Consider the following 18,783-nt stretch of genomic DNA (forward strand, 5'->3'; position numbering starts at 1 on the left):
AAGAGTGGCCCTAAATTGTCAAAATTCAGTCATTTTTTAACGGAGAATTAGGGTTGGGTGAGGTCATCTTGAAAGCGCTTTCCTTGTTTCTGGTGATGTCAGCGATGCATTTTGTTAATGGATCTAGTGTGGATGCTATGTTCTCGAAATTGTTTCCTATCATGCGGTGGAATCAGGACTTGTAAGGATAAGGATCATGGGACAGGATAGGAAAGTTTAGAAAAAAAGTAGCAAAGAATCAGGAAATGAAGATCAAAAATAAGAAAGGACTTGATGGATCATCTTGAGTGAGGCAACCATGGTTTGACAATTATAGAAACAATTTCTAATTTATAAATAAAAATTATAGGTATAAAATTTTATCTTTAACTCGGTGGGCACATGTATGACATGAGCTCAACTAGATAAACCTTCTAAATATATTTATCTAATAATATTGAAACTAATAATAGATTTATAGGCATAATTAAACATATTATTCTCTATCAATTAGTGGTTGACGTTACTATAGTTGAACCATGATAACATTGATTATTACTTTTCATTAATATAGTATGTATGGTTTCATGGATAAAAGATCTATGATGTAATAGCTTAGAAAATCTTGAAAATATAATCAAGTTTCATACTGTGATTACTCTTGTTATCTAAGCAACATGAATCAAAATATATTGAAATGATATTAACTTTTATAAGAAATATATATAGGGTTATCTCACTATTAGTTTTCAAAAAATGGACAAGTTAAAATGGTGCTAACCTATTTGAGCTTCCGAGAAAAAGCTTTTGCTCAGTAACATATAAATTATTATCAGTTTCTACTCAAGCCAAATTGCATACATTTATCGAAATGCAAATAATACGATAGATTGGGTCGTCTTCTTTATGGCCCGGCATTCGGGTGCAGTAGTTTGGATCAAGGTCGAAGATATATCTCACCATTTGTATCAATTTTTTTTTTTAATTTGGCAGATTATAGTCACGTGAAAACTATATGAATGCTTTTTTTTAACCCAAAAAAAAATATTGTACTATAACGATCTGATGCGATAAAAGGTACAAAATCAAGGCTTTTAGAATGCCGACATCCAAATCAATAAACCCTCTTTTTTTAAAAAAACTACAGCCACTATTTATCAATTTAATACTTTGCAAGATTTATTTGTAAAGAATAATCAACTATTATTTACTATCATAAAAAATGAAGAAGCGAAAGTGGTGTCGCGCACTGGACTGTTGCGCTTGTTTTGGTATTAACGTCGGACGAGGGAGGACAGGGAAGAGAAAGCGACTGGTAGCGGCATTGTTATTCGTTTATGGAAGTTCTAAAAATAAAATTATGAAGTAGAAGAGCCGGAGAAAAAGCGACGACACGGAGAGGGAGAGATATCTGATGGCGATAGGATGGATTGGATGCCCCTCCCTTCCCATCTCCTTCCATCGACCTACTCTTCTTCCAAGAAACCCCCCTCTCTGTGTTTCTCACACACACGCACGCACACAGAGTGCGGCCTTCAAGGGTCTCTCCCTCCTCGCCCTCTTTGGTTTACTCTATTCTGTTTTGTTTCTTGCCGTCATGGATGGTAACACAACCTTCTCTTGCCGCATGGCAGTTTTCAAGTGGCTCGAGGAGGAGGAGAAACCGCCAGGAACTAGAAGAGCTCACCAGCTCGAAATTTGAATCTTGTACAGGAACCAAGGAAGTTCATTTTAGAAGGTGAAGAACTTTGCCTCTTTTTAATTCTAATAATTCTCTTCGTTCTTTCCTTTTTTGTTAGTTTGGCAAAGCCATATGCCATTTTTTTGTGGAATTTTAGTAAGGACAGAGCAGTTTGTAGGTTGTTTTTTTCCCCCTCTCCTTCTAAAGTTACCATTTTGTTGGATAAAAGAGAGATTTTCAAGGGTTTGCTTGGCTTTTGGGGCCTAAGAGGACTCACGAGTATCTGATCCTGGGGTTTTAAGTCTTTTAGAGGTGAATACGAGGAAAGACCAAGAAATTTGATTGGAGTTATATGAATCTTTCAATTTAGAGTCACTCGTCCGACTTTTCTTCTTGCGATTCTTTATCTGGAGTTTGGAGAAGTTAGGGATTTAATGATTCTTTTTTTTTTTTTTTCAAAACTAGGTTTGCTTTTTAAGGTGTCCGTGTCCTGATTCTGTTAGTTTGGTTCATCTCTAGCTTATCTCTCTAATTAATTTTGCAGCCAAAGAAGTGCCACTATATATATAGATAGGCTTTTTTTCATAGTAAATGACTCATATCAATTTACGAACAAACTATTGAATACTATTTTCCATTTAGTAGAGACCAAAATTGAATCTATGATGCATTTTTTTCATGCCTTATACAGTGATAGTCAACCACCTCTAGTTCTTTCACTGTATCGTTTTCAGTATTTTATCTCCTCTTATTTTTTTGATTTTCACCTCTTTCTTATTGCTTCTTCACACCTGTTCTTAAAAATGTTGAAGTATAAGAATGGAAATACTTTAAGCTAGCCAACAATTTCTTAAAGTCATTGTGGCCTAAGCCAACCCAATCCAGCTCAAACTACTTTTGCTTGCTCGGTAGAACTGGCTTACACACTGGTTTGGTATCAAGCATTACTTGTCGGATATTTTTAACAACCAGCAACATACCAGTTTGTTGGGTAATGCTGGACTAGCAAGGATCTGTAAGACAAAATCAAGTACAAACATTATCAACCATTGGGGCTGTGCATTATAGATATTTTAAGAAATTCTTGTTACATGTTTATAACCATGTTAGGTAATATGACATCCTTAGACATTACAAAAGTAGCACTGAGGATAACATTAATATATTTTTTCCCTTAATCTGTTAGAATTTCTAAGTTATCTGCTTGAATCATTTGTGTAGGTATAAGGAGTAACACAAAGTGATATTTGGTTGCTATAGTGACTAACTTTCTATTTTGAAGCTTCAATTTGATTTTTTTTCTCAACCATTTTCGGATCAACTTAATCATTTCTCTGTGATGGGGGCTTAAGGTAAGGAACTCTATAATTTGTCTTTTAGTTTCTGCTTTTTTACCTTTTCTTTCTCCTTTTTTACCTTTATGTCATGGCATTCATTTATATTATGCAAAACAAAAGAATCTTGATATTTAGGAAAACTTATTTGATTTTCTTAGCAAATCAAATGACTATAGTTTCTATCTGGCTTCCTTATTGGATTGTGCTTGTCAAATTCTCTGAGAACTTCTTGATTGGTGGTTTCTAAGAAATAATCAAGAAGGCAAATGTTCATTCTTTGTGCCAATTGTTTTAAGTCACTAAGTGCCATTGACATGGGTTGCGTCGCTTTGGGGCCAGCACAACACATAGCATGCCATGCTGACACATGGCACTCACCAACATGCAATGGGCACAGGGTAAGTAAAAGTTTGATACATTAAGAGTTGTTAATGAATTAAAACAATATTTTAACTCACATCTTCCCATACAATAAAAAATGTGGGCGTGTATGCTCGATGATCGATGAATACCGTATAGGATGTTACTTAAGGCACGACATAGGAGTGTAGTTGAGCCAAGTTTGATCGAGTCTGTGTTCGATCAAGCTTGGCATGAAATTACTTTTGAGCATAACCTTTGAAATGAGCCTGATTATTTTATTAGTAGGTCGAGCTTAATTTCAAACTGAGCCTAACACGAGCCTGATCAGCCAGCTTGATTCAAGAAATTTCCTAGCGCCAAAAAGTTACTACTTTGACCCAACCTCAGAAATCTAAAACTTGTTCTAGTGTTGGAAAGTTGACCTTAATTTGATGATTTTTGAATTTTAAATTATTTTTTTTATTGAACTCAAAGGGGGTTTTGTTCCTTATTTACTGTGATATATAAATGGTCTTTTACTTAAATGATATTCATGGACGACTAAATTCTATTGTGCAAAACCAACAAACGACTGCCCACTTCCTCTGCAGTACAAATAAACAGCAAGGGAGAACAAAAAATTTTCTTTTGGTTAATGCCAGGCCATGCTGAAACTTATCAATTTCATTGATATCTAGCGATGTGCATGGTACCTGGGCACATGTCTGCCCCATTTTGGTACCTAGCGTGCAGACTGGCACAGACTAAAACTGAGAACCTTGATACTTGATGCATGTGAAAGAAATTTGAGTCACTTTTGAACTTACCTTTGGATCCATGTAATTAGTAGTTCTGGAGGTTGTCTAACACTTGGACGAGCATGAATTAGAATAGACAAAATTACCTAAAATGATGGCATGCATAAGAGAATACTACTTTTCTCTTTTTGTGAACTCATCCATATCTTTTCATTGTCTGAGTCTACACCGAAGTCCTTGCAAAGTAGAATGTAGCTTAGTTTATTTAGTTTTGTAGGTCAATTAATGTTGTTTGTAAACATCTTACTTGTTTTTTAATTCTAGAGCTTCTTGAAAAGGGAAGTGTCCAAGGATTTCAATAGAAGGTTTGTTTCAATATTGTGGATATCTGATGCAATTTTCAAGGGATGTGGAGTCTGTGAGCTTATTTTGCCTTGGAGATTCAAAATCTGGTTTGTTGAAGAAAATCAAAATGAGTGACAAGAAAAAGAAGGTAGAAAATAAGAAAGGAAAGTTTTCTATATCAAAACAATAAGCAAAATGAATTTCCTCGACTACCAAAATATTTTATATACATGTCTCTTTAGGAAGCTATCAGACAAACCACATTTAGGGTTAGTGGTCAATAAGGAGGACTTTACGAAATGGACTTTGTTTGGCATGTCAATTAACTTTATATTGCTCCTTCCTAAAGCAACACAATAGTTGATATAATAATAGGAATGCCCTTACAAATCCAGAAATTGGCTCCAACTATTTAATGACCTTCAAAAGCTTATTTAGCTTATTTTGTATAACTATGATTATAAATCAACTAAGACCATAATGGATAAATATTATGTTCTGAAGCGTTATGATGCAATGCAACTTGAAGTCTAATAACTTGGGTACCAAAAATAAGAAAAGAAAAAGTCTAACAACTTGGTATAGAATGTTTGAACTCAAAGCTTCTTTGTTGTCTTAAATGTACAAGTCACATTTTTTCATCCTAACCCTTGTTCTTGTTGACTTTCTTGGCACTGGGCTTGGCCTTAAGAGTGTTCCATAAGTTAGGTTGGCATCCAGCTCATGTGGAGCCCCCCTTATGCCAACTCAAAACCCATGCCTCTGCTTTCCTGGTATCGGTAGGAGAGAGGTGGTGGAGGCATTATTTATTAATAAAAAAAGAGTGCCTTAGGGCTGTTGTATGGTGTAGCAAGACGCACATAGACAAAAGGAGAGTGGGAAAAGAGGAGAGAGGAGAGAAGAGAAGAGAGGGAGGAGAGAGGAGGGAGAAGGAAGAGGAGAGAGACCCTTTCTTTAGGTCTATTGACCTCGACTCTAGATCTTGTCCATATTTGGTATGCAACTTTGCAATGTCCTGCACAATGCTTGTATGGCATTCTCTTTATTATTTTTTTCTTGTCATTCTCCTTAGTGATTTTGTGTGTGGGTGATCCACGTACGAGTTATGTATGCAAGTGGTGATTCTTAAGTCAAGATTGCTCGGCCTAAGAGGTTAAGTTATAACCTCCCTATTGCTTGATGGAATCTTATGGCTTTGTGATTTGTTTCCTATTAAAAGGTTTTCCATGTAAAATTTTGCGTACCTCTTTTATTTTTGTTATTTCCTTGTCTTTATAGTTTGGCAATCTTAGAGATCGCACACAAAAGGGAACACATTGCTTCCCGATAGTTGTATTGGAGCATAGGATTGGTATCAAGTATTCACTTATGCATCATGAATGGAATCATTTGCAGGATGATGAGTTTGAATGGGAATAACTAGTTGATATGGCAAGCTGTGATGGAAGACTTGCTATACTAAGTGTTCAAAATTCCGTACATTAAACTTATATCAACCAAGGGTGGGTAGGGCAAGTGCCTATCAAGGATCATACTGACAAAGGTGTTGATAGGTATGCATGTTACACCCTAGAGACCCTTTGTGTGGCATTTTTTTTCAAAAAACTATGTTTGCCAGAAAGGTGGGGTTTATCAAATTAACTATCCTATTCATGGTTCTTTATGCGTGCTAAAAATAGAAACATACATATTTATCACATAACTTGGAATCTAGAATCCACGTAAAATATATAGATGCTAAGATTAGCATTTGAAAAGAAATTAGATTAGTAAAATATAGTTTAGATATTTTTAAATAATTAATTGAAAATAATTTTAAAATATAAAATATTCTTTAAAATATTTTTTAATTAAAGGCTTTCATAGATTGGACCAATGTGGATAACATATAAAAAAATCAATACGAAAGGAAGTGTCTTCATTGGGTTAATTTGAAATTTACAATGACTTTGGCCTAAGCTTGGGTGGAACCCAAATGCGCCCAGATTGCGGCCATTATTTTCCAAATTTTGCTAGCATTTGCGCATCACTAGTGCCACCATGCTTTACTTCCTTTTTCTCAAGATGTCACTATTAGTATTTTAATATTATTTCAATGTTTTTTTAAAAGATTAATAGCTGATTGTGTAGACCTGTAGATTAGCCCCTTCTTAACAACTTAGCTGAAAATCGACTTAAAATAACTATTTGCTTGGGTTATTTTCACATATATACGATCTTTTATTGTAGGCTTTGGTGATCAACACATACCTCTAATCATTTGTTTCTTGATCCCGTGTTCATGCTCTAAACTTAATTTACAAAGTTTTTTCATAGTTTTTAGATTAAATTTGAATAAAAGTTCATATTGAAGAAAAAAAAAAGGATAAGAAAGAATATTATCTAGCTACAATGTACATCTATCTCAAAATTTAATTTCAGTTGACAGGTTGGATGGAGATGCTATGATAGTTATTTTGGCAAATGGTATTGGAAGCTTACCAAGGGCCCTGATGGTGGCAAGAGAGAAGTGGTATTACTGTGTATAGGGCACAACTGGAGTTGCTCAACGGCTGAATGAGCACTAGCAGAAAGAAATCGTCATCATGTTTTCAACATTAACAAGGCAATCATTTATTGATTTGGGGATAGCACAAGATGTCTTTTATTGAGAAAAAAGGAATCCATCAAGTGTGTTGAGAAGGATCCTATCAAAGGACAAGCATGGGTAATGTCGGAGCTTGTTAGGGGTGGGTTTGATGTGAGCATGTGCCATTGGGTAGGAGAATTGCTAAGCAAGGGAGACCCCTTCTTATGCCAACCAAAACCCCTGCCTCTCCTTTCATGGTATGGGTAAGACAAGGTGGAAGTGGCAAGGGTAATCAAAAAAAAAAAAAAAAAGCCCTAAGAAACTACTGTATGGTGCGACCAAACACAAATAGAGAGAGAGGGATAGTGGATAAAAGATAAGAGGTAAAGAGAGAAGTGAGATAGAAATACCATTTCTTTAGGTGTCCTTGCTTGACTTATGATCGACATGTGAGCAATTTGGTTGTAGTATTTGCATGCAACTTCGCAATGTCTTGTATAGATTTTGTACAATATCCTTTTGGTGTGTTTTCTTGTCTTCCTCCTTGATGATCTTGTATTTGGGTGATCCATGTACGAATTATATAAATGAGTTGTGATCCTTGGGTCATGATTAATTGGTTTAAGAGGTGAAGTTGTAATATACTAGTTCCTAGTGGATTGCTTCCTCGCTTCTTTGTTCTTTTTCCTTAATAGAGGTTTTTTCATATAAATTTTGTGAGCCCCTTTTGTTGTCGTTTACTCTCTCTATGATTCGGTAATCTCATAGATCACACGGAAGAGAAGATTTTCACTTTCCACTACAATCAGTATATTTATTAAGGATTTAAACACTGGTGGGATAATAGTGCATCTCACAATCTCAAGTGTCGAGATGAGGCATTGTTGTGAGTGTTGGGAAGGGATGAGTCAGGAAATGGATCAGGACATGACCGAACATCGACCGTCTCAAGTGTCGATAAGTGGGGCATCCCATTCCATGGCCCCATCCCACAATATATAAAATCTTGTTATTGGTGCTAGCATAATGGGTCTTTCTATAATTTTTGTTGCTTCCGCAAATGACTCATTTTTGCTACATGAATCTTTTTCCACTTGTGCAAAACTAGCCTTTGAGTATAGCATCTTCTTTCATTGCTTCTCCAGTAATCCTAGATGAGGTCCAACAGCCTTTGTTTTTAGGGACAAAATGTGCATAGGAAGTTCTTGAGTCAAAGAGGGAATTTTTATCATTATTAGTTGATTATCCAACTTGACTATGAAAATAGTCTTTAGGTGTGAGCATGGACGTTTTGGTTCGTGCATATATAAAGCAATTATTATTTTTAAAGGAAATTTTAAGTTGTCCTAAGGATAGTTTACATATCACGTATAAGTGGCTTGAGAACTTGGCACTATCATGGTACATTGTGCTCCAACGAGCTATGCTAGTGCTTGGAATGCATTGGCATGGCAGAATGCCAACTACGAGGGATGTAGCCAATAGCATGCCGATGCTCCATGCCTGCAAGGCACCAGGATGATACACATAGTGCCATGCCATGTTGATTGGCACTTATATCCGTTCACAGGGAAAATGTGAAATGCTAGAGAGTACGACACATTTGTGTTTCAGAATATAAGTTCATGGTGTTTTTTCACTTGATATGTGAAAGCTTTCTATCTAGTTTTTAGTTGTATTTTTTTTGTAATATCTATGATGACAATGTTTGTGGTGCCTTCACCATCAAATAGTGTATTTCTGCTGGAAGTTGTTTGAGGGCATATGATTTTGCACAGTTTCAAAGGTTTCAATTGGCTTTCATGCAGTGTCAGCCGTTGTTGATCAATTTTGTGCCAAAAGACCACAATTGGTTCAAACCAACCATAAAGGGTAGATTCAGTTAATATCTGGATAAATTTTTTGGGTCATTTTCTTCATCTTTAAAAGTTAATAGAGGAACCATTGAGTGCTTTCTGGGATGGCATCACCCCTTGCCACTTGGGCAAGGGGGTAGGGGTTCAATTCCAGTTCAAGTCGGCCCTCAAGGGGTGGGATATGCATATGGTAGAAGGTGGAGATTAGCCCCTCCTAATCTCAAAAAAGGAAAAAAAAGGGTTAAAGAGTGGGAAAGCTTATTCATTAGGTAATGATGCGGAATATTATGAATCAATTTTATAAAAGTTGAACTTTGTTCTGCAAGTTCTAAGAAAAATTAGAAGCATTTAGATATTTACTTCTAGCAAATTTAAGAGGAAAACAAATCAAATTTTAATAACCAATTATTGATACTAAGGCGTAAATTTTTAGAATATAGCAAGATCTTGCTAATACTTCATTGATCCTCAAATTTAAGGAACAGCATTTTGCTGGAATTAAGAAAAAAAAAAATCAAATCATTGTTTTAGATTCTTTTAATAAAGAAATGGAAACAGTGAGTTTCTTACATCTTGACATAAGCATATGCAAGATATTTTTATACATATCCACATACTAACTTTACTAATGCAAATTATGTCTAATACAGAAACATGCATATTTGCTTTGTAGCCTCCTTTTTTTTAAGAGAACAATTTTTTTTTTAATTCTTGTTGTTTTAAAATATTTCTCAATTTTAATATTTCTTGTCAAATTTGAGAAAACTAAGTTGAAACAACCAAACTATTTTACTGAATGAAACTCAACCAGGTTGACTAAAACCAAATTTGAATTTTCTTTGTTCAGAAGATTTATTGCTTTGAAGTTGTTTGTATTATTGCAGTCTAATAAGGTACTCCATATAGATCTTCTAATGGTTTTTCCTTCATACGTACATGAAAATATGTTGAGTTGTGACATAAGGAATAATTTCTACTTGAGTTGTCGTATAGTACAGCTATTGCTTCTTCAATTTATAATTTTTTGTGCCCTTCGTTGTTATACATTAAGCTTAAAATTATGATAGGTGACTGAAGTTCCTTTAATTTAAGCTGACTGAGATTAGTTTAGTTTAAGTTTCCTCATTGACAAGGACTTTCAACCAACAATTTTGTTGCCAGTTCACACCATATTGTATTCATGATACATACGATACTGATGTGTTTTCCGCATGGTATTTGCATATGCCATGCTGTTTGTCCCAACCTGTGTCACTTCTTAATGACCTCTATTAGTGCACATTGTTTCAATACACTAGGAGAGACTAATATGAAATGGTATATGCTGTATAATATTTTTCCCTTTTAAACCTATGCTGAACTATCTGAAACTTTCATGCATCTTTTTGAGGTGGTCCAAATCTCTCTCTCTCTCTCTCTCTCTCTCTCTCTCTCTCTCTCTCTCTGTCTCTCACTTTGAATTTGAAAGTACAATTTATGACTAGGATCTAGTAAGTTATCTTGCATTAATGCTTGATGTGGGGGTCCATGTTTGCAATGATGTTGTGGATATGGAGCATATGCTGATTGCAGTAGCACTACTTGTATATGGACCATCAGAGACACTTTGTGTCGTTAATGCGGACTAGTTACAAATCCTCTCCAGCTTTTTTAGTCTAAAAGCACAACTGCTTATTCATGTTATTGCATATATTTGTGTTTTTATGATAAGCGTAGATATCGAAAAACATGATGTGCAATCTATCTTAGCCAAACAGCATACAAAAAATACTTTTTTCCCTGTCGTTGGGGTTGTTCATGGTATCATAGAATAAATAATGCAAACTTTGAAAATGACAATCATTTATGCCAACCACATCACTGTGACAATTACCTGCATGACCACATCAACTTTGTTTGGCAAGTTTTAACATCTCCAGAAGGTTGCTTTTTCCAGAGTTCATATGTCATTATAGGAATGCTTACCAGATCAGGTTCTATGGCCCTGTTTATTACTGGAATTAGGCTTTTCAAAAGTAATCTACCTAAATCCAAACAATTCAATAGATTTACAGATAAACTGAACTTTGAAGGAGAAAATCAGATCTTGTGCCCAATATTCAGATGCACGGTGACTGCATGAGTTTTTGAAAGCTATTTTTTTAACACATTGCAAATCTGCACATATTAAATGCTAATGTTTGGAATCTTATTTAGACATACTTCTTCATGCACCTGTTCCTGCGAATTTCATTTGCTCTGGTTTTGCAAGTTGTTTTATATGTTGTTGATGCTGCTAAGTCCCTTCATGGTGGAATGCACCAACTCCACTACAGTTATCCTTTGTGTTCAACTTCAGAAAGAAAACTAAGAAATGGACTGTACATTTATTTTATTATTAAAAGAAATACCAGTTAAATATATGCACCTCAGATCTGTTGAAACATTTAAAGTGGGGACTATCAAGGCCCTTTCCAACCAGTGAAACAAGTTCTATCTGCCTACTGTAAGAGGCAAAAGCAAGTTTTGACTCCAAACTTCGTGTTATAGTTGGATAACCAGAAAAAGTGAACAGTTTGAGATTATAAAAATAGTAAATAGCACACACTGTACAAGGAAAAGTTAGAATTGTTTTCAATTTATAAAACAAATTAAAAAAATAAATTTCTAACATGGCCAGCAATTTTGCATTAATATTTGAGATATTTAAGATTCCATCCCTCTCTACCTGATAACAATTATTGAAATAAACTTCACAAATTTCAGGAGTAAATTATCTGGATCATTTCACCAATTGCTTTACGGGCTCGTTTGGTTCGCGGAAAGCATTTTCCTTCCTAGGAATATGATTCCTGGAAAACAATTCCTAGGAAGAGGATGCCTAGGAAAGTATTTTGGCATGTTTGGTTGACCATGGGAAAGTGACAAATTTCCAAGGTGCTTATGTTTGGTTGGCCATCTACTTTCGTAGGAAAGTTATATATAATTCCTATTATGCCCTTAATAAAAATTAGGTTTTTTAATGCCTCTTTAATGCTTCTTTAATACTGAAGGGACTTTTTGGGAAAAAGTAAAAATGAAGTGATTCCCGCCTCATGGGAAAGTAACTTTCCCATGTTTCTCATGGGAAAGACTTTCCCATGAAATGTGGGAATCACATTCCCATGGGAATACAACTTTCCCTTCTCTCTCCTTTGAAAACTCCAACCAAACAAGAGCATCTCATTACTTTCCCGTTGACCCACACTTTCCCCCTTCTTTTCCCGCGAACCAAACGAGCCCTACATCTTTTCAAACCTACGTATTTCTGAGCAAGCACGGTTCTCTGAATTCCTCAGATAAAGGAATTTGGGCATTTAAGTGACTGGAATCATCATCAACAATCTTTCTAGACTTGTAGGTTTTTTAAATGCTTTAGTACAATCTTTACATGATATGCCAAAAGACCAAATTTTTGTTACATATTTCATGCCTGCCTTGCATAAATTGCATATATACATATGCATGTACCCACATATGTACATAGGTGTATATGCATGCATGTACGTTGTATGTACATGTGTACTGCCTAACAAACAGTCAGACCTGCATCATGTTGCTATCAACATTTACAATAAGAGTGCTGGCAAATTTTGCCAACTGTTGGGTTACTATAACTTTATATTTGAGCACAAGGTGGGGACTGTTCATTCAAGTTCTAGGTAATTGTTCTCCAGTACTCATGTTAAGCATTATGTCACATTTTAGATTTGTTTTGCAATTTGTAGTTTTATTTATAACTTTGTCCATGATAATTTGTCATTAGTTCATTCCACACGAGGTTAATACAATAGCCTTTGCTGTATATTCTTTTTAAAAAGTTACTAATAGTTTATTACTCTATATGTGACATTTCACCTGTCTCCTTTTTTCTTTTTCCTCATTCAGGTTGAGCTTCCAGTAGGTGGAATCCTTTATCTAACCTCACCAACTCCCAGATTATAAAAAATGAACAATCTTAAGCTGGGCGTTGAAGTTGTTGGTGCCCATGACCTCATGCCCAAGGATGGCCAGGGTTCTGCCAATGCTTATGTAGAGCTCCACTTTGATCACCAGAAGTTCCGAACCACCATCAAAGAAAAAGATCTGAACCCTGTTTGGAACGAGCAGTTCTACTTCAACATCTCTGACCCTTCCCACCTTCCTGACCTGTACTAGAAGCTTATGTTTATCATATCAACCGAGCCTCCCAATCCAAGTCCTTCCTCGGAACGGTTCGGCTCTCTGGATCTTCCTTTGTCCTTACTCTGATGCTGTTGCCTTGTACTATCCGTTGGAAAAGCAACATATCCTTTCGCGTGTGAAAGGAGAGCTTGGCCTTAAAGTATTTCTCACTGATGATCCCTCAGTGAGACCTTCCAACCCCCTCCCAGCTGTTGATCCATTTCTCAGTAATCCTCCTCCAGTTCGCAGTCATCAAACTCCAGATCAATTCACCAGTCCAAATCTGAACTTCTTTCCAGAAAACAGAGCGGAGTCAGTTCAGACCTTTTACCACCTCCCAAGAGAGCAGCGCCAGGTCCATTCTACAGCCCCAGTGGGTGACCAGCCAGTGAGGTACACTGACGAGATGAAATCTGGACCGCCTCAGGTTGTCAGGATGTTATCATCATCATCGCAGCAACCAGTGGACTTTCAACTCAAAGAAACAAGTCCGTTCCTTGGTGGGGGACGCGTCGTTGGAGGCCGTGTGATACATGGGGAGAAGGCAGGTGCTTATGACCTTGTGGAGAAGATGCAGTATCTTTTTGTACGAGTGGTGAAGGCACGCGATTTACAGCCAAGGATGTGACCGGGAGCCTTGATCCTTTTGTTGAAGGTGAGACTTGGAAACTTTAAGGGAATCACTAAACACTTTGAGAAGAAGTTGAACCCAGAATGGAATGAGGTGTTTGCGTTCTCTAGAGAGCGATTGCAAGCATCATTCCTTGAGGTTGTGCTCAAAGACAAAGATCTTGTTAAGGACGATTTTGTTGGAATCGTGCGTTTTGATTTGAATGAGGTCCCAACACGAGTTCCACCAGATAGTCCTCTAGCTCCAGAGTGGTATCGGCTGGAGGACAAGAAGGGGGACAAGATTAAGGGCGAACTTATGTTAGCAATATGGTATGGAACACAAGCTGATGAATGCTTCCCGTATGCAGTGCATTCAGATGCTATACTGCCTACTGATTCTGCTGCTGCTCTGAGCTCCCACATCCGTGCGAAGGTCTATCATGCACCAAGGCTGTGGTACGTTCGAGGTCAACATCATCGAAGCTCAAGATATTGTTGTGTCTGATAAAAACCGCATCCCAGATTTGTTTGCTAGAGCACGGATAGGGCACCAGACATTGAGGACGAAGACAATTCAGTCTCGGACGATGAACTGTCAATGGAATGAAGAATTCATGTTTGTGGCTGCTGAACCTTTTGAGGATCACCTAATCCTGTCTGTAGAAGATCGTGTCAGTGCGAGCAAAGAAGAGGTGATTGGCCTAATTCATGTGCCTTTAGGGTCTGTAGACAGGCGTGCCGATGACCGGGCCGATACGCCCGAAATGGTTTAACCTTAAAAAGCCGGTGGCAGTCGATGTGGACCTGTTGAAGGAGGAGAAGTTCTCAAGCAAGATCCATGTTCGCATCTGCTTAGATGGAGGATACCATGTGCTTGATGAGTCTACCCACTACAGCAGCGACCTCCGACCAACTGCAAAGCAGCTGTGGAAGCCTCCAATTGGGTTGCTTGAACTTGGCATCCTTAATGCTGATGGGCTCCATCCAATGAAGACACGGGAGGGAAGGGGAACAGCAGACACATACTGTGTGGCCAAGTATGGCCAGAAATGGGTACGAACTCGCACCATCATTGACAACCTGAGCCCAAGATTCAATGAGCAGTACACATGGGATGTCTATGATCCAGCCACGGTCCTTACTGTTGGTGTCTTTGACAATTGCCAGCTTGTTTGAAAAGGTTTCTGGTTCTAATGGCCCCAAAGACATGCATGTCGGGAAGGTACGCATCCGACTCTCAACTCTTGAGACTGACGTGTATATACCCACACATATCCGCTTATAGTCCTCCACCCCCTCCGGTGTCAAAAAGATGGGAGAGCTCCACCTTGCAATCCGGTTCTCATCCACCGTCAACTGTCAACTTGTTGTATCAGTACTCCAGGCCCCTCTTACCAAAGATGCATTACGTACGCCCCCTTTTGTTGATGCAACAAGAGATGCTCCGTCACAAGCTGTCCAAATTGTGGCAGCTCGGCTGGGCCGAATGGAGCCACCTCTCCGAAGGGAGGTTGTGGAGTACATATCTGATGCTCATTCTCATTTATGGAGCATGCGCAGAAGCAAGGCAAACTTCTTTCGCCTCATGTCGGTCTTCTCAGTCTTGTTTTCAGTTGGAAAATGGTTTGGGGATGTGTGCGCATGGAAGAACCCCATTACAACTGTACTAGTACACATTCTGTTTGTGATGCTTGTCTGCTTTCCAGAGCTGATACTCCCGACAGTTTTTCTTTACATGTTTCTGATAGGGCTGTGGAATTATCGGTTCCGCCCACGCTATCCTCCCCACATGAATACTAGGATCTCTCATGCAGATGCTGCGCACCCAGATGAGCTTGATGAGGAGTTTGACACATTCCCTACATCTCGGGGTGCAGAGCTCGTGAGAATGAGGTATGATAGGCTGAGGAGCGTGGCAGGGAGGATTCAAACAGTAGTGGGGGATGTCGCAACGCAGGGGGAGCGGCTGCAGTTACTACTGAGCTGGAGGACCCTCGTGCCACAATGATGTTTCTGATCTTCTGCCTGTTGGCAGCATTGGTGCTGTATGTGACACCGTTTCAGGTGGTGGCAGTCATTGCAGGGTTCTACTTGATGAGGCACCCAAAGTTTTAGGCACAAGATGCCGTCGGTGCCATTGAACTTCTTTCGGCGGTTACCAGCGAGGACAGACTCTTTGTTGTAAAAAAAGAAATTGTGTGGATGGTTTTTCTGCAAAACTGTTTCCATTAGAATAACTTGTGTACTTCTAATTTTATCTTTATGTTATGCTGTTTTGGTGGTTGTGGATGTTGTCATAGTGGGTGAAAGACTTCATATAATATTTGAGTTGCTCCTCCTTTGTCGATGTCTTTCAGAAAGACCTGTTTGATGGGATTTCTTCTGGTAGACTTCTTATCGGAACTTCTGGGGCAGTTTTTTATAAATCAATTGTATGTTTTTTTTCAGAGCAGGGTGAAGTAACTACTCTACCAAAGGATGAATCAGGGATAACTATTTGAATCATTGAATCAATTGTTGGTATACTTCATCTCCTGATGTTTCATGAATGCAAGTAGATTGAAATGATCTAACCAACCAGCTCAACCTTCGGTGCATCTTGTTTTGGTGTAGAAGGCTGCTTATTGTTATAATGATCAGTGTCTAATCTTTGTTGGAGCTGGTTACCTGCTACATCTGCTCTCTAACTTTCCAATAAATTTGTTGGGAAAACTGGTTACCTACTTCGACGAAACATGGATAGCTCGAGGAGCCCAAGCAGGCAATCTATGATGACCTACTGCCAACAGTCTCAATACATAATAATAAAAAAAAATATAAAAATAATATAAATGATTTGACAATAAAAAAAAGTCAACCTGTAAGTAGAATACTGTAGATTAAGATTGTCGAATATCTGAGGATTGGTTTGCCAAGAACAATAAGTTAAATCTCTTATTTTTTTTCTTAAAAATATTACGTGATCTGTCTTCGGTTGAAGCATTGGTCCCATCTACCATTCGAACAGCTGCCAAACATTGGCATCCACAATGGCGAATGTATGTTCCCTCAGGATTGTGTTCCCTACTGGTTTCCACGCACTGGACGGCTCATCTCTTTTAGCATCTGGGTTAATGCTAGTACCGCACTATAGCCCATTGTAGCACAATTAGCCTATAAGCAATCTCAACTGATTTGGACCAGGAATTCGGCAATTAAACATCTGAACTAATTACGAGATCTGGAATCCTGCAATTAGCTCAAATAGTCTAAATTAATTAGCAATTAGCTCGACCAGATTGAACTAATTATGGGACCAGAAATCTCACAATTAGCCTGAACATTTGGAGCAGATTACATGACTAGGAACCCTGCAAATTAGATAAGAATCATTATTTTCATTATTTTTATCATTTCAATGTAGAGTAGATTAGGTATATGAATATAAATAATTAAATATATACAATACTAAATCTTTGGTGGTTGTTAAGGGCTTGTTTCTCCATCATATTCGATACAGTAATCGGTAGAACCATTTTGTTCTGATGCAGTCATGACTGAGGAGGAGGTTCGAGAAGATTTCTATACATCTTTGATGGGTTACAAAATGGACGCTTCACAAAGCTTTGGTGTAGCTTGATTTTAGCCAAGCTCACTGTTAGGCTCAGTTCAGGCCTTGAATTGTGTAACAACTGGGCTTAGTTTCCATCAGGTGTCTGGGAATGTCCGTTAGGCGTATAACTGAGTTTAGCCTATCTCAGCCTGCTTGATGTGCATATCTAAATTCAAATCTAAATTAAAATGAAATCTATGTTTAATTTAAAATTTAAGTAAGTATCAGGAGATTTTTTTTTAGATTAAATATGATTTCTTTAATTTTGCATCTCTTCAAATATTAGTGGTAAGAGCCTCATTTAAAAATTGGGAGTGGGTATGGAGAAACAACCACCATAGCTGGAGATTTTGTTTCTTAGACATTTTTTACAAACTTTTTTACTTTAATATATTTAAATTGATTGGGATGAAATTTTAGCATGAATATTTTGAAATTATAAAGGATTTATGAGGGGAAAGATGTGATAGACAGGATTCGCTGGAATAGGCTTGCCCCTATTTCCTTCAATCAGTAAGAAATATCCCTGCCAAAATCTATTCCACAACCAACATCCCTTGAAGGCATCTATATTCCCTCATATCATCTAATTTTCCCATGCTCCGTTTCCTCTCCCTTGGCTCTTTCACTTCTTTTGCTTTAATTTCAATCTCCCAAGTGCAGGAACAAACTTCATGAACCCACGCTACAAAGGAATATCGCAATGGAAGACTAGACTTCAAATATCCTTTAATTCAAGCTAGTGAATCTATCAAAACATATCTTATAATATCTCTGTAGGTATGTGAAAATTACTCTTATCTAAAACAATCCAATCATATTCGTTCTTTGATCTGATCGATGTTTCTAGACATTTTCATACTCATAAGAAGCAAAATTTTACTAAATCTAATTATTCATGAGCTGAAAACATGAGTAGAAGAGCATCATTTACATCAAGCTCATCCACTGATTATTCATGGTTTCGGAAATCTGACATAATACAGCATCAGTTATATCAAGCTTGTTAGTGGGCGTCAAGGAAAGGGCTAGCAGAAGATTGTCTCTTTAACAAATTTGTTTTTGGAGAATGATAGAGCATAGAACAGTTTTTTGTGGTAAGGAAAATCCACCGGAAACAATTTAGGACGTATACCAAGCAAGTGGAAGACGATCAACAACAAATTAAGAAATAATAGTGAGATTTAACCAGCAATATATAAGAAATTATGCTTCAAATTTAGTGAGACTGAAGACATTCTACTTTCCCTTGAGACCGACACTTTCTACTTTTCCATTTAAGTTTAAAAATTTCTTCATTCAACATTATGGATGCATATTGGAAATAATTGGAAACAATTGAAGAACTAAGATTATACTGGCTTTATTTGGTTCCAAGAAGTCTTTGTAATTTCCTACTTTGGTATGCAAATTTTTCTTGCAGTCTTTAATCCTAAGAATTTCATAGATAAATAAGTGGTCAATTTTTTCCAATATCTCAGGAAACAATTTTTAATACTAAATATCTTTCGTAATAATATTAAATAGTGA

The 18,783-nt window shown here is 37.2% G+C and overlaps 1 pseudogene; it reads left to right on the forward strand.

Moving 5' to 3' along the window:
* Positions 1–1,345: 1,345 nt before the first annotated feature.
* On the forward strand, positions 1,346–16,017 carry LOC120108493 (annotated as a pseudogene).
* Positions 16,018–18,783: the final 2,766 nt, after the last annotated feature.

Source organism: Phoenix dactylifera, unplaced genomic scaffold, assembly GCF_009389715.1.
Source record: "Phoenix dactylifera cultivar Barhee BC4 unplaced genomic scaffold, palm_55x_up_171113_PBpolish2nd_filt_p 001360F, whole genome shotgun sequence".
Classification (NCBI taxonomy): domain Eukaryota; kingdom Viridiplantae; phylum Streptophyta; class Magnoliopsida; order Arecales; family Arecaceae; genus Phoenix; species Phoenix dactylifera.